Source organism: Odocoileus virginianus, unplaced genomic scaffold (assembly GCF_023699985.2).
Source record: "Odocoileus virginianus isolate 20LAN1187 ecotype Illinois unplaced genomic scaffold, Ovbor_1.2 Unplaced_Scaffold_1, whole genome shotgun sequence".
Classification (NCBI taxonomy): Eukaryota; Metazoa; Chordata; class Mammalia; order Artiodactyla; family Cervidae; genus Odocoileus; species Odocoileus virginianus.
Genome location: NW_027224263.1, coordinates 10,779,428 through 10,794,951, shown reverse-complemented (window position 1 = coordinate 10,794,951; position 15,524 = coordinate 10,779,428). Strand labels below are relative to the sequence as shown.

At 37.5% G+C, this 15,524-nt stretch overlaps 1 long non-coding RNA gene across 3 annotated transcripts in view; it reads left to right on the top strand.

Annotated features, from left to right (window-relative positions):
* LOC139033286 (uncharacterized) overlaps nucleotides 1-12,644 on the top strand; it is a 54,164-nt gene extending 41,520 nt beyond the window's left edge. For all 3 annotated transcript variants that reach the window (XR_011485892.1, XR_011485891.1, XR_011485890.1), the window contains 2 exons: nucleotides 4,667-5,005; nucleotides 12,287-12,644. This is a non-coding gene — a long non-coding RNA (uncharacterized lncRNA). The remainder of the gene's footprint in view (nucleotides 1-4,666; nucleotides 5,006-12,286) is intronic.
* The last annotated feature ends 2,880 nt before the right edge of the window (nucleotides 12,645-15,524 follow it).

Below are 15,524 nucleotides of genomic sequence, written 5' to 3'. Positions count from 1 at the left end.
TTTAGATATGTAATTTATTTTATAAGCATTTTGTAATTTTTAGCATTTAAGTCCTATATATGTTTTGTTAGATTTGTTGTTAGTTAGTTGCTAAGTCGTGTCCGACTCTTTTGTGACCCTGTGGACTGTAGCCCACCAGGCTCCTCTGTCCATGAGATTTCCCAGGCAAGAATACTGGAGTGGATTGCCATTTCCTTCTCCAGGGGATCTTCTTGATCCAGGGATCAACCTGCATCTCCTGCACTGGCAGGCAAATTCTCTACTGCTGAGCCACTAGGGAAGCCCTTATTAGAATTACACCTACACGTTTAATTAATTTTTGAGCAATTGTAAATTGTATTTTATTTAAATTTTGTACTTTGGTGTAGATGTTTTCATTGCTATTAGATTGGTACAAGTTTAATTGCAGTTTTGGACCATGAATTTTAAATCATTATAACTAGGCTCAAACACATCTTTATTAATCAAAATAGGAACCATTACAATCAACACATTTTTTGCCAACAAGAAATAAATTTGCTTTTTCCTGTAGCATAAAAATCCATGTTTCGGGATTTGATTAACTCTTGGAAAGCATTTTTTGCCTCCTGCTGGTTGTGGAAGTATTTTCCCTGCAAAAAGTTGTCAAGATGCTTGAAGAAGTGGTAGTCAGTTGGCGAGAGGTCAGGTGAATATGGAGGATGAGGCAAAACTTTGTAGCCCAATTTGTTCAACTTTTGAAGCATTGGTTGTGTGACATGTGCAGTCAGGCATTGTTGTGGAGAAGAATTGGGCCCTTTCTGTTGACCAATGCTGGCTGCAGGCATTGCAGTTTTCAGTGCATCTCATCGATTTGCTGAACATACTTCTCAGATATAATGGTTTCACTGGGATTCAGAAAGCTGTAGTGGATCAGACAGGCAGCAGACCACCAAAGAGTAATGATGACCTTTTTTTTTTGGTGAAGTGTGGCTTTGGGAAGTGCTTTGAAGTTTCTTCTCAGTCCAACCACTGAGCTGGTCATCGCCATTGTCATATAAAATCCACTTTTCATCACACATCACAATCTGATTGAGAAATGGTTTGTTGTTGTTGCATAGAATAAGAGAAGATGACACTTCAAAATGATGATTTTTTTGATTTGTGGTCAGCTCATGAGGCACCCACTTATTGAGCTTTTTCACCTTTCCAATTTGCTTCAAATGCCAAATGACCATAGAATGGTTGACATTGAGTTCTTCTAGAACTTATTGTATATTAATATTATATAGAAATTCAGTGGATTTTTATGTATTTATCTTGTATACTTAAATTTTGCTGAACTTCTAAGGCTTCTATGGCAGATCCCTTGGAATCATGTTGTCTGCAAACAGGGACATTTTTATTTCCTCTTTTCCTATCTGTATACCTTTTATTTCTTTCTTTTTTTTTTTTTTTTTGTCTTATTGCACTGGCTAGAATTTCCAGCACCATGATAAGTAAGAGTGGTTCAGAGTAGATAACCTTGCCTTGTTCCTGATCTTAGGAGGAAACCATCTAGTTTCTTACCATTAAGTATGATGACAGCTGTAGGGTTTTTGTAGATTTCTTTATCAAGTTGAGGAAGTTCCTCTATATTCTTAGTTTTTCTGAGATTTTTTTCTTATGAATAGTGTTGGATTTTGTCAAATTCTTTTTCTGCATCTATTGATATAATTATGTGGTTTTTCTTCTTTAGTTTGTTTGTATGGATGATGTTTGACTGCTGCAGAGCAGTTGTTGTCTAAAAGTTTTCTGTCTTACTAGGCTATCCCTTTCCTAGTCTTTTAGATAGAGGGTGCAGTCTTTTCTAATGGATTTTTGTGTTTGTGCCCACTGTAGTTTTGGGGATGCCAGTTTACTCAGATTTAAGCCTTTTTTCTTTGGCTGAAAGAACTTTTAAGATGCATTTTGACTAAACAAACTATCTTTACTAATAAAATGAATATCTCTACCCTCTTCCAAATCAAAACAAGAACTTCAGAATGCTTTAATTCCACTGAAACCCCACACCTCTGCATTTGTACTTGTTACTGTTGTCCATTATTATACTTCCCCCTTATCCAAATCATATATTGTTAATATTATTTCATACAGCCAATGCTTGTTTGACTTTGACCATGTATTTTCTGATTTCCTTCCCAGTCATCTTTTCTTTAATATCAGCTCTTCCTTTTGGGTTCCTTTTTCTTCTTTCTTCAGTTTGTTGTTGTTTAGTTGCTAATTTGTGTCCAACTGTTTGTGACCCCATGGACTATATAACCCTCCAGGCTGCTATGTCCATAGGATTTTCCAGGCAAGAATGCTGAAGTGGGTTGCCATTTCCTTCTTTAGGCGATCTTCCCAACCCAGGGATAGAACCCATATCTCCTACATTTGCAGGCAGTTTCTTAAGTTTATTCATTAGAATTTCCTTTGGTGAAGGTCTTTTGGTAAAACTTCTAATGTTTTTTAATTTAAATTTTTTCTGTTATTTTAGCCACACTAGGTCTTTGTGGCAGTGTGTGGACTCTTCATTGTGGTGCATAGGCTGTCTCTAGTTGCAGTGCTCTGGCTTCCCTTGTTGCGGAGCACGGGCTCTAGAGTACGTGGGCTCAGTAGTTGTGGTGCACGGGCTTCTTTAGTTGTTGGGCAACGGGCTTAGTTGCCCCACAGCATGTGGGATCTTAGTTTCCCGACCAGGGATCAAACCCATGTGTCCCCTGCATTGGAAGGTAGATTCTTAATCACTGGACCACCAGGGAAGTCCCTCTAATTTTCATTTGTCTGAAAAGGTTTTTATTTTGCTGTATGTAGTTTTTTGATAGCTAGTTTTGCTGGTTACATAATTCCAAGTTGACAATTATTTTCTCTCAGCACTCTGAAAATATTATTTTATTTTCTTCTGGCTTTTATTGTTGCTTTTGAGATGCCTGCTGTCAGTTTTTTTTTTTATGATAATCTATCTTTTCTCTGAGGCTGATTTAAGTGTTTTTTTGTTTTTGATATTTGACAGCAATGTATTTAGATTTGTGTGAGGTAATAAAAAATATATATTGATCTCTGTCTCAATTCCTGGCACAGAGCTCCTGAATCCCTTGTAATTTCCTAAGTGATAAGAATACTAGAAGCACCTTTTGTTCTAATTCTGTCTTTGATGACATCCCTGACACAGGGCTCCTAAAACCCTGGTAAATTCTTAAGTGATCAGAGCACAGAGGAGCATCTTTCATTCTGCTGAGGTGATTCTGGGTGGGTTCTTGTATATGGCTCCTGCATGGGAGTGATCTCAGGAAGACCAAGCCATAATAAAAAATCTTAGGATTTTCAACTCCCTCCATATTCTCCAGAGAGGGAAGAAGGGCTGGCAATGGAGTTAATGATAGATCATGCCCATAAAATTTATGGAGGCCTCCATAAAATCTCAACAGTAGGGGGTTCAGAGAGCTCCAAGGTTGGTAAAACACATCCATACTGGGAGGATGACATATCCCAGCTCCACAGGAACAGATGTTCCCGCATTTAGGACCCTCCCAGACCTTGCCCTATGTATCTCTTTTGTCTGGCTGTTCATCTGTAGCCTTTATATCCTTTAATAAACTGGTAAATATAAGTGTTTCCCTGATTCTGTGAATTGCTATAGCTAATAAACAAGCCTAAGAAGGGGGGTTGTAGGAACCTCTGATTTGTATCAGTAACTAAATTGGATGGAAGTTGTGGGTAACCTGGAGACTTACTACTTATAATTGGCATCTGAAGTGGGGTAGGAGCAGTCTTGTGGGACTGAGCCCTTAACTTACGGAACTTGACACTATCTCCAGGTAGATAGTATTAGAATCGAGTTTGAAATTATAGGATATACAGCTGGTGTTACAGAGAATTGCTTGACGTCACATTTGGTGATTGGGGTGTCAGGAGTGAAGTGTTCTTTGTGAGTAGGGTGTCTATGTAAAGGAAAGGAGAAACAGGAGGGAAGAAAGAGGTTTTTCCCAACATGGGAGGTAGACTTAACTGAGGTTCAATAAGAAGGAAAAATCTTGAGTTTTCCTTTACAGTTTGGAATTTCTTTTTTTAAAAATCCTGTTTATGGTTTATGCTTTTAGAATTTGAGGCTTTATAACTTCCATAATTTCTGAAAATTTGTCTTTTTTTAATATCTCTTTGAATGTTCATTACTGACAACTGCAGAAACACCCAGGGCTGTTGAAGCATCAACATTTGATTAGTGTTCTGCTATCAACTTCTTTTCGTTTTTGACCTCTGGAGATTTACTCTTTTCTCTTGCGGGCTGAATTTTGTTACACATCAGAAAGATTAGATAAACCTACAGAGGGCTTTCCTCGTGATTCAGTGGTAAAGAACCTGCCTGCCAGTGCAGGAGACAGGAGTTTGATTCCTGGGTCAGGAAGATACCCTGGAGAAGGAAATGGCAACCCACTCCAGTATTCTTACCTGGGAAATCCCATGGACAGAGGAGTCTGGTAGGCTACAGTCCATGGGGTCACAAAGAATTGGACACAACTTAGTGGCTAAGCAGCAATAACAACAAAACCTACAGAATTTCTAGTTATTATGTAGCAGGAGATTTTTAAAAGAGACCTAGTCCCCCAGATTCCTGGAAATGAAATTTCACAAAGTTCTTTCCATCCCTTTATTTGTCTCTAAAATTGTATATGTGACTTTATTGTAGGTAACATTTAAGCGTTAAAATAAAGACCCTGATGCTGGGAAAGATTGAAGGCAGCAGGAGAAGGAGACGACAGAGGATGAGATGGTTGGATGATATCACCGACTCGATGGACATGAGTTTGAGCAAGCTCCAGGAGTTGGTGATGAACAGGGAAGCCTGGCATGCTGCAGTCCATGGGGTCACAAAGAGTCAGAGACGACTGAGCAACTGAACTGAACTGAACAGTGAGGGTTACAGTTGAAGACTATTCAGAATATGGGGCTGGAGGCCATTGACCTGCATGGTCCCATGAAGCTGAGCCATGAGGTTGAGGACTTCAGAGAGGTGGAAAGGAGTAAGGTGAGTAAAGTTTGCTTTCTGTCTTTTCTCTCTCTCTCTTTTTTTAACCTTTGCTAGCTGCCTAAGTATTGAGCACATTTTAAAAGGTTTTAGCCTCAATTTCATTATCTATCCATTGAGAATAATAGCTCCAATTCTGTAAGACTGTTGTAGAATTAAGTAACATGACATGTATAAAATATTTGGCTCAGTGCATGGCACAGAAGTATGTTCAAGGAAACCTAGTTCCTCTCTTTCTCATCAGTAACATCATTTTCTTTTTCCGGATCTCCATTTGCCAACCAGCACTTAGGCAAAATGGGACTAGAACTGAGTGGAAGAGATACTAGGCAGTGTTTGGCAAAGTAACAATGGAGGAAGTGTAACTAGGAGAAGAGGAAAGCCCCAGTGATATGGGAAAGAAAATGGAAATATTGACTTCCACCCCAATGACTCAGCCATTCATATATAATTTGGAAACATAGAATCAAAGACCACCTCCTTCTGCATCACCTGCAATAGTTTTGTCATTCTGTTTATAAACAATGTTTCAATCTCATGCAGTTGTAGCTTATCCATGATTCTTAGAAAAGAGGCATCAAAGGGAAAAAGGAGAGAATGGGAAAGAAGAGTATAGACTTAAATCACAACTAAGAAGAAATAGGATGTAATTCCTGTTGCTAAGAATAATGGAGTGTAGATTTGATGGTGTAAAAGTGCTTCTGGAATTTTATTAATTGGGAAAATATGTTTTCAAAGGAATAACTTGTCATCTGCAAATTACTGACTTTTAGTTTAGATAAAAGGCCCTAACCTAAGTAACAGACAAAATAAATGAAGACAAAATATATATCTATTTAGCATGATATGTGCTATAGTTTTAATACTCAGGATTAGAAGTAGAGTTTCAATCTCAATTCTTAATTTATGAGTTATCACTCTAGAGCTTATCACTCTAGGTGATAGAGTTAGATTTTATGGTAATTTATATAGGCTTGCTTCATGGTTTAATCTTAACTGTATATTACTGATCCTAATTCAAATGTCAGAGTCTTAGATTAAGAACCCAAAGAGGATTTAAATTATGGGCTTCTGATATATATATATGTATATATATATATATATATATATATATACACACATATATATATGTTATTCAAGGGAAACTTTGAGAGAAGAGCAATTATTTTGGAAACTATCAGACTGATGTGGGGAGCTGTATGTAATTCAGAGGAAGTCAGAATGTAGCTCAGATGGCTAGTTTATATCTTTTTAGTACATCACTCAAAAAAGTCAGGATCATTGTTTTAAAATCTGTATTTACTAATATGACTTCTTAACTATAAAACAATTATCTGAAATATCAGCATTAGGAGTATTAATATATTTAGTTAGAGTTGTGATCTGTTGAATATAGTATAGAATGAAGATTGTTATTCTTAACTGTGTGAGAACTGTTAATAATTTATTATGCAAAAGAGAGTTGAGTCTTAAGAGCATTGGACTAATGTGCTCCTAGTCCATGAACCTCTAGGCCTTTCCTGCCATATACCTTAGTCAAGCCTCAGGAAAAAAAAATTTTTTCCATTTCTCTTCCTAGCCCTTCTTTTAGCAAGGCACTCTGTCACTTTTCCTAAAGGTGTCAAAGCTGAATATTGGCGGGGCCAAGGGTGGAATTCCTTTGTAACCTAATTAAAAGCCATTTGCAGATACATAGACTAATTGACAGAGTCCAGCCTGAGTGGATAGGTGTCTTTTTCATCAGTGACTGATTTACAGAAACTGAAATCAAGAAATTCATTTAGTGTGATACAAACAGCAACCTCATTCTCTATGTTTAAATTGTTATTTTATTATTATTATTATTTTTAGTAAGTAAGTGTTAGTCGCTCAGTCGTGCCTGACTCTTTGTGACCCCATGGACTGCAGCCCACCAGGCTCCTCTGTCCATGAGATTTTCCAGGCAAGGATACTGGAGTGGGTTGCCATTTCCTTCTCCAGGGGATCTTCCCAACCCAGGGATCGAACCCGGGTCTCCTGCACTGCAGGCAGATTCTTTACTGACTGAGCTACAAGGGAAGCCCCTTTTATTATTTTTAAATAGTTATATATTTATTCATTTGATTGTGCTGAGTCTTATTTATGGTACACAGGATCTTGGATCTTCGTTGCTTTGTACCTTAGGGTGGCTGTCAGCCTTAAATGTGATAACACATGTAAGACATTTATCACAGTGTCTTGGTTTATAGTGAATACTCTGTCAGTCAGTTCAGTCACTCAGTCATGTCTGACTCTTTGCAATCCCATGAATCGCAGCACTCCAGGCCTCCCTGTCCATCACAAACTCCCGGAATTTACTCAAACTCATGTCCATCGAGTCGGTGATGCCATCCAGCCATCTCATCCTCTATTGTCCCCTTCTCCTCCTGCCCCCAATCCCTCCCAGCATCAGGGTCTTTTCCAGTGAGTCAACTCTTCGCATGAGGTGGCCAAAGTATTGGAGTTTCAGCTTCAGCATCAGTCCTTCCAGTGAACACCCAGGACTGATCTCCTTTAGGATGGACTGGTTGGATCTCCTTGCAGTCCAAGAGACTCTCAAGAGTCTTCTCCAACACCATAGTTCAAAAGCATCAATTTTTTGGCGCTCAGCTTTCTTCACAGTCCAACTCTCACATCCAAGTTAGCTATTATTGTTCTATGCTGGAGTGATAAATGACATCAAAGAGTTAATAAGCTAATATCTATGATCAGCATTTTGTTGATCTCAACAAACACTATTTTGATAAAATGACATACCTCAATAAGAACAGTACCACCATTTTAACCAGTAAGTTGGGAATAGTATGTGAAGTCATTCAGTCATGTCCGACTCTTTGCGACCCCATGGACTGTAGCCTACCAGGCTCCTCCATCCATGGAATTTTCCAGGCAAGAGTACTGGAGTGGGTTGCCATTTCCTTCTCCAGTGGATCTTCCCAACCCAGGGATCAAACCCAGGTCTCCCGCATTAGGCAGATGCTTTACTATCTGATAATTTAATTTATTAATCATTTTGTGGACATTAACCAGCTAGCTGCCAGTCAGTGGCATATCTGAACATACCCTACTTTGTGCATTGTTCTTCTTCTAACAAAACAATTCCTTTAATGAGCCATACAGACTCCATCAGAGAGGTCTGAAGGGGGGATGGTGCATCTAGGAAAATACTAGTAATGGTGCACAACTGAGCTTTCATAGTGGAACAATATGTGAGGCAGTATTAGCTAAGTAATCCTATTACCAGAATCTCTAGCATTCTACTGTTTTTTATTTAGTCATTCTATCTGTGACATTTTCAGTAAAACATGTTATTTATTATTTTAGTGTTAATCACATTTTCCTCTAAGATATATAATTGAAAATTCTATAGCATTTATTTTCTTGGGCTCCAAAATCACTGTGGACAGTGACTGCAGCCATGAAATTAAAAGACACTTGCTCCTTGGAAGAAAAGCTATGACAAACCTAGACAGTGTATTAAAAAGCAGAGACATCACTTTGCTGACAAAGGTCCATCTAGTCAAAGCTATGGTTTTTCCAGTAGTCATGTACAGATGTGAGAGTTGGACCATAAAGAAGGCTGAGCACCAAAGAATTGATGCTTTCAAACTGTGGTGTTGGAGAAGACTCTTGAGAGTCTCTTGGACAGCAAGGAGATCAAACCAGTCAATCCTAAAGGAAATCAACTCTGAATATTCATTGGAAGGACTGATGCTGAAGCTGAAGCTCCAATACTTTGGCCACCTGATGTGAAGAGCCAACTCACTGGGAAAGACCCTGATGCTGGGAAAGATTGAGGGCAGGAGGAGAAGGGGACAACAGAGGATGAAATGGTTGGATGGCATCACCAACTCGATGGACATGAGTTTGAGCAAGCTCTGGGAGTTGGTGATGGACAGGGAAGCCTGGTGTGCTGCAGTCCACGGGGTCACAAAGAGTTGGACACAACTGAGAGACTGAACAACAAAATAGCATTTATAATTTGCAATTTAAAAAAAATAACCAGGGAACAAAATTCTTTGCAGGGCAATGTGGCTCCTAATTTGGTAGGGCAAATCAGTGAAAAAAAAATGAATTCCTTGTTTACTGCTTTATAGTAAACCTTTCAGAAACTTAGCAAGTGTGTTCCGTTAGGATTACCTATATAAACATTTAATGCCATAGTGTGTCATTATAGAGGAAACCAGAAAATATATTCTTCTTCCAATACTTATAGCTTGTGTGTTGTAGCCAGAAATAGAGTAAGGGGTTGTTACGGAGAGTGCTTCTTTGGAAATTCCCGGAGGCATACATTTAGCTTCCTTCTCCCCAGGGCTAGAGACATCTGTCCTTTTGCCAGCTGCTCTGTTCAGTTGTCAGGGCTATTTTGGGCGGCAGTGGGTTGATTCCAGTGGGGAAACGGCTGTATATCTCTGCTTTTTGAAATGTCCTGTTCAAATGTATTATGAAAACCTTGGGGGTGGAAATCTTAGTCTTTCTGAAACAGCTTTTATTTGAATTCTGGGGAGTCGGCCAGGTTGTAAACCTGCAGAACTTAGTAAAGAAACCAATTGTTTATTAATTTTGAACACCTATCGTGAAAGGGGTGTCAGAGCAGCTTAGCCAACAAGGGAATGGTATGGACAATTTGCAGAAAACATTGGGAATCTCCAGATAATCTGATGGGTGAGGGGAGATTAGGGGGTGTGAGTGGAATGATAGATAGTACAGTCCATTGGATTGGTAGCTCATTACCGAGAGAGATTGATTAATGTGATTCTAGAGGGATCCCTGTTCTCACCAACAGGGCTCTACTTAAGCTCCATCATGTGTTAAACATTTTCATCAACAACCTAGATGGAAACAGAAAGCATGCTTGCCTCATTTAAGTATTTCATAAAGATGAATGCCATGCATTCAGAATCATGTTACAAAAAGAGCTTGGCCCACTGGGTTAAAATGATGAAATCTGGCAGGAATGCATTGACAGGTCTATACTTAGGAATGGCAGTGTATTATTAATTGGTAGAATAGTTATTCATACTTATATGTTATTATTTTTCCTTTTTTAATATCTGTATGATTTTGGGCAAGTGACTTAACCCTGTTTGAGTTTCAGTTTCCTCATCTGTAAATATATGCTCATGATAAAAAAACAAACAAAATCCAGTAGTGCAAAGAGATACACAATGACAAGGAAGTTTTCCAGACCTCCAGCTCCCCAGTCCCTTTCTCTATACATTAAAAAACAGAGATAGCATGTGTGTGTGTATGTAAAACTTCCTTTTTAAAAATTGCATAATATGTATAGTATTTTCTCCCATGATTTTCCCACTTAATGTATCTTGCAGGTAGTCTCAGCACATTATATAACTACACAATTTTCCCCCTGTGATTTATTTATCTAGCATACAGATTAAAAGCATAGATTCTGAAGCCACACTGCCTGGGTTCCATTCCCAGCTCTTCTACTTACTGGCTGTGTGACCTTGGGCAATTTACATAACCTTTCTGTGCCTGCAGGAAACACAGTACCTAGAACCTATTCTAGTTTTAGGAGTCAATGAAAATGTTTTAAATTTAATCTAAAATCAGAAGAAAAGTGATTATAAAACTAATGAATATATAATAATGAATCCAGGCTGGATTATATTTGTCACAGCAGTTGGAAAATATAATTGTCAACACTTTCTTATGGTGGAAGTGTCCCACAATAGCCAAAGTGCTCAGGGCCCATAGAAATCATAATGTGACCCTGTGTGCCTTGGTTTCATCATATTGTGAAATACAGATAAAAAGAGTGCTTATTGTGCAGTGTTGTTATGAAAAACATTTGAACTAATATTTGGGAAGTCAGTAGTGTTTAGCACATACTGATTTCTACATATTCATAAATAAATTGATAAGTTTAAAAAAATAGGTAAATTATGGATATAGTAAAAAAAAAAACTCAAGAAATATTTTAAAATGTATGTGATGAGGGAATTCCCTGGAAGTCTAGTGGTTAGGACTCCTTGCTTCCACTGTCCCAGAGCACAGGTTCAATCCCTGGTTGGGGAACTGAAATCCCATATGCCACATGGTGTGGCCAAACAATCAAAAATGTATGCAATGAAAAGCAAATCTCTTTCTAATCACTGATTCTCAGTATCCTTTCTCAGAAAAAGCCACTTTTAACATTTTTCATGTATCCTGTAGAGATTACTTGTATAATCATATAGTTTTTTAAAATTTATTTAAACTGTCTCCTATTTGATGGACATTTGGTTGTTTACAACCCTTGCTGTTGCAATCAATGCTGTAATAAATACCCCTGTACATATGTCATTTTGCAAATGTGGGAGTATAACAAGATAAATTCTCTGAAATAAAATTGCTGTATCAACTACTTTAAATTTGGATAGATACTGTTAAATTGATCTCTGTGCTGGTAGCACCAATGTACACTCTTATCAGAAATGTAAGGGTGCATGTTCTCTTGCACCTGCATCAAAAATTCTGTTATCCAACTTTTGGGTGCTTGATAATTTAGTAGGTGAAAATTATATCTCTTTGTAAGTGTGCATCTCTTTAATTAAGAGTGAACTTCAGTAATCTTGACATTCTAAAACCAATTACCTTTTTTTGTTGTTAACTCTGTCCATATTCTTTGCCTATTTTTCCATTGTTTTTTTCCCCCTTTTTGAGTTGTAGGAGCTCTTTATCAAGAAAACTAGGTCTGTTTTATGAATTGCCTATAATTATCCAGCTTGTCTTTTGACTTTTGTTATAGTGTTTTTCCCGTGCAGACCTCACAAATTTTTATGCATTTAAGTTTGTCAGTATTTTCTTTATGGCCTCTAGATTTTATGTCCTGTTTAGGAAAAGTCTTTTCTTCACTTTGGGATAATTAAAAAAAAAAACTCCCACTTTTTTTTGTCATTAAAAAAAATGTTTAAATCTTTGATCCATTTAGAATTATTTTGAGGTAAGGAGCAACCGATCCCATCACTTCATGGCAAATAGATGGGGGAAAAAATGGAAACAGTGATAGATTTTATTTTCTTGGGCTCCAAAATCACTGCAGACAGTGACTGCAGCCATGAAATTAAAAGATGCTTGCTCCTTGGAAGGAAAGCTATGACAAACCTAGACAACATATTAAAAAGCAGAGACATCACTTTGCCAACAAAGGTCTGTATAGTCAAAGCTATAGTTTTTCCAGTAGTCATTTACAGATGTGAGTTGGACCATAAAGAACACTGAGCGCCGAAGAATTGATGCTTTTGAACTGTTGTGTTGCAGAAGACTCTTGAGAGTCCCTTGGACTTCAAGGAGATCAAACAAGTCAATCCTAAAGGAAATCAATCCTGAATATTCATTGGAAGGACTGATGCTGAAGCTGAAGCTTTCTTAAAAACTAATTCTCTCTGCAATACCATAATGTTAAGCAAATATATACTAATCCCTAGTTTATTAAGAATATTTTAAATCAGCAGTGGATGTTGAATTTTGTCAAATGCCTTTTTGGAATGTGTGAAAATGATCATATTCTTTTTCTCCCTTGATCTGTCAACATAGTGAATTATACTGATGGATTTCCTAACATTAGTTTCCCCCCCAGAAATAAATCAACTTGGTCACTGGTGTGTTATTCTTTCAATGGGCTAATATTGTTTTTTTATATTTTGTATAGTATTTTTGCATTGAGATTCATAAGTGAGATTGAGCTCAAGCTTTCTTAAAATTTGAAGAAGATACTTTGGATTCTTTTCTATGCTATTAAACAGGTGAAATAACTTGGAGTTATTCAGTATTTATAGATTTGATAGAATTTATCGGAGATTTCTTGGCTTCATACATTGGACAACATTTTCAATTTCTTTTATAGTAATTGGTTTGTTTTCATTCTGTTCAAAGAGTTAATTTTGGTGATTCCTAGGAAATAGGCCATTGACTCAAGTTTTCAAGTCGATCTGTAGAGTTGAGTAAACTACTGTACAATAATTCTTTTTACTTCATCCATCTGTGGTTGCTTTTCTATTTTCAATTTTGTAACTTTTCTCTTTATTTGTATAAAATGGCTTTTTAAAAATGTCCTTCATGATATAATTCACATTACAATTCACCCATTTAAAGTGTACACTTTAGTAGGTTTAGTATGTTCACAGAGATCTACACCCAGCACCACAATCCATTTTAGGACACATTCTACATTTTCAGAAGAAACTTTGTGGCCATTAGTAGTCATTTCTAATTTCCCTCCAAGACCCTTAGGCCTAGGCAGTCACTTATCTCTTTCTATCTGTATAGATTTTCCTAATCTGGACATTTCATATAAATGGAATCATATGTATGTGGTCTTTTGTGACTGACTTATTTCACTTAGCATGTTTTCAAGGGTCATCCATGTTATTATAAAGTAAAATTTAAAATATAGATATATAGTGGTTTTACAATTTTTCTTATGAGTTTACTATTCTGTATTAATTAGCTGGGGCTGCCACAACAAAATATGACTTATTGGGTGGTATTTTAAACAATAGGAATTTATTTTCTCATAAATCTGGAAGATCAAGAATTTCAAGATAAAGGGTCAGCAGGATTGGTTTCTTCTGAGCATCTCTCCTTAGCTTGTACATATCCATCTTCTGTTGTTGTTAGTTGCTAAGTAATGTCTGACTCTTTGTGACCCCATGGACTGCAGCATGCCAGGCTTCCCTATCCTTCACCATCTCCCGGAGCTTGCTCAAACTCATATCCATTGAGTCGGTGATGCCATCCAACCATCTCATCCTCCATCACCCCCTTCTTTTCCTGCCACCTTCTGGCTGTATCTTAATATGGTCATTCTGTGTCTGTGTTCTAATCTCTTCTTATAAAGACACCAGTTACACAGGATTATGGTTTACCCTAATGACCTCATTTTAACTTAATTACCTCATTAAAGGCCCTATCTCATTCCTTAAAAAACTGGAAATAGAACTGCCATATGACCCAGCAATCCCACTCCTGGGCATACACACCGAGGAAACCAGATCTGAAAGAGACATGTGTACCCCAATGTTCATCACAGCACTGTTTATAATAGCCAGGACATGGAAGCAACCTAGATGCCCATCAGCAGACGAATGGATAAGAAAGCTGTGGTACATATACACAATGGAATATTACTCAGCCATTAAAAAGAATACATTTGAACCAGTTCTAATGAGATGGATGAAACTGGAGCCCATTATACAGAGTGAAGTAAGCCAGAAAGATAAAGACCATTACAGTATACTAACGCATATATATGGAATTTAGAAAGATGGTAACGATAACCCTATATGCAAGACAAAAAAAGAGACACAGATGTATAGAATAGACTTTTGGACTCTGTGGGAGAAGGCGAGGGTGGGATGATCTGAGAGAATGGCATTGAAACATGTATATTATCAAGTGTGAAACAGATCGCCAGTCCAGGTTGGATGCATGAGACAAGTGCTCAGGGCTGGTGCACTGGGATGACCCAGAGGGATGGGATGGGGAAGGAGGTGGGAGGGGGGTTCAGGATGGGGAACACATGTAAATCCATGGCTGATTCATGTCAATATATGGCAAAAACCACTACAATATTGTAAAGTAATTAGCCTCCAACTAATAAAAATTTTTTAAAAAATGAACTTAAAAAAAAAATAAAGGCCTTATCTCAAAACACAGTCTCATTCTGAATTACTGGGGATTAGGGTTTCAAAATATTAGTTTTGACAGGACACAATTTAGTGCATAACACTATCTTAAAGAAAAAAATCAAGTCTGTATAGCCTAGCCTGTTTCTATATCTATTTTTGATCAGTTTGACCTAAGTCAGTCAAAATGCTCAGTTTCTGTGTGTGTGTGCAAAATCTCACTGTCTTAAAAAATAATTTAAAAATCATTTTTTCTCATTATGAAATTAATATATGTACACTATATGAGATTCAAATGCTATAGAAATATGTAAACTGAAAAGTGAAAGTCTTCTTTAGCTTCCACTGTCACTAGTTTACAGCTTATTCCTCTAATTTTTTTCCTGACATACTGATACCAACTGTGAAAATAGATCATATTCAACATAGCATTTAAAAAAATTTTTATTGGAGTATAGTTGACTTACAATATTGTGTTAGTTTCAGGTATAGAGCAAAGTGAATCAGTCCAACTCTTTGCAACCCCATGAACTGCAGTATGCCAGGCTTCCCTATCCTTCACTGTCTCCCAGAGTTTGCTCAGACTCATGTCTATTGAGTTGATGATGCCATCCAACCATCTTATCTTCTGTTGTCCCCTTCTCCTCCTGCCCTCAATCTTTCCCAGCATCAGGGTCTTTTCCAGTGAGTCAGCTCTTTGCATCAGGTGGCCAAAGTATTGGAGCTTCAGCTTCAGCATCAGTCCTTCCAATGAATATTCAGGGATGATTTCCTTTAGGACTGACTGGTTTGATCTTGCAATCCAAGGGACTCTCAAGAGTCTTCTCCAACACCACAGTTCAAAAGCATCTATTCTTCGGTGCTCAGCATTC